Source organism: Microtus ochrogaster, chromosome 5 (genome assembly GCF_000317375.1).
Source record: "Microtus ochrogaster isolate Prairie Vole_2 chromosome 5, MicOch1.0, whole genome shotgun sequence".
Taxonomy (NCBI): Eukaryota; Metazoa; Chordata; class Mammalia; order Rodentia; family Cricetidae; genus Microtus; species Microtus ochrogaster.
In genome coordinates, this window is record NC_022012.1 from 92,284,859 (window position 1) to 92,286,399 (window position 1,541).

Consider the following 1,541-nt stretch of genomic DNA (forward strand, 5'->3'; position numbering starts at 1 on the left):
TCCTGCCGGTGGGTCTCCAGAAAAGCAGTTAAAGTATCAAAGTATCAAAAGTTGCTAGGCAGACTCCCTATATAAGCAGTTATAGTTCAGGGCTCTGGGCCCCTTGCTTTCTGCTCTCCCTACAACCAAGAGGCTCCAATAAAGCGTGATTTGAGAAGAATCCTCGTCTGGTGGCTGTTCCTTCCTGCTGGTCAGAAAGTTCGCCGCAGTGAGCCACCATGTGGTTGCTGGGAATTGAACTCAGGACCTTTGGAAGAGCAGGTAGTGCTCTTAACCACTGCGCTATATCTCCAGCCCCAAACAAATCTTTAAAAATTAAAAATAAAGATTATTTTATGTGTATGAGTGTTTGTCTGCAGGTATACATGTGCACCACATTTGTGTAGAACCACAGAGGACAGAAGAGGCTGTCAGCTCCCACAGAGCTGGGGTTACAGATGGCTTTGAGTTGCCATGGAGGTGGTGGGAACTGAACCGGGGTCCTCTGCAAGAGCTCTTAACCTCTGAGCCATCTTTCCAGTTCCTTCCCACTTGTTCTTTTGAACAAGGTTTCTCACTGAACTCAGAACTCAAGGTAGCTAGCTGGTCTGGCTGGCGGCTCTCTCCACACTCTAGCACTAGGGTTATGGGCGTGCTCCACCATGCCCAGATCTTACAAGTGCTTTTGGAGGGCACGTGTCTATGAGTGTATTTCCAGAGAGGAGTAACCTGGGAGGGGCTAGAGCACTCTGAATATGAGAGGCCCCACCCCTTGAGCTGAGGTCCTGGATTGACTAAAGCGAGAGAAGAAGAAGCCAACAAAGGCATTCTCCTGTCGCTGCTTCCTGCTCCACAGAGATGTGAGCAAGCAGCGTCTTGCTGCCACTGACAGGAGTTGGTCCCACTATGGTCTCCAAGCATGAGAGACTGCGCCCTTTGAATCATGACCCCAAATAAATCCTTCCTCCCTTGAGCTACTTCTTGTCAGTTTTTGGTCATAGTGAGGACGAAACAGCCAACGTGTCACACGTCAAGGGACAAAGGGAGAGAGAGATGCAATGTTTTCTCTAGCAAGGGTCCTGGTCCTAACCATATGCTCCCCCCACCCCGCCAACAAGTGCCACCAACTGGGAACCAAGGTTCAAATACATGAGCCTATGAGGGACATTTCCCATTGAAACTGTGGGGAGCAAGCTGAAGATGTCCGGCGTGACTCAGGGAAAAGTCCTAAGTATATGAACTCACAATAAGATGTTCAAAGCACATAAGAAAGGAATGACACCAATAAGAATTAGAAAAGACTGACTCTCAACTGCAGGCCCATCTCAGATGCTGACACCATAAAGAGAGTATAAAATGAACCAGGTGGCAGTGCACTAGGGAGGCAGAAGCAGGTGGATCTCTGTGAGTTCAAGGTCAGCCTGGTCTACAGAGCGAGGACAGCCTCCAAAGCTACGTAGTGAAACCCTGTCTCGAAACAAACAAATCAAAAACAACAATGAAAGACAAATATGCAAAAAAAACCACGGGAAGGTCTTGAGTTATGATAATGACATATAAGA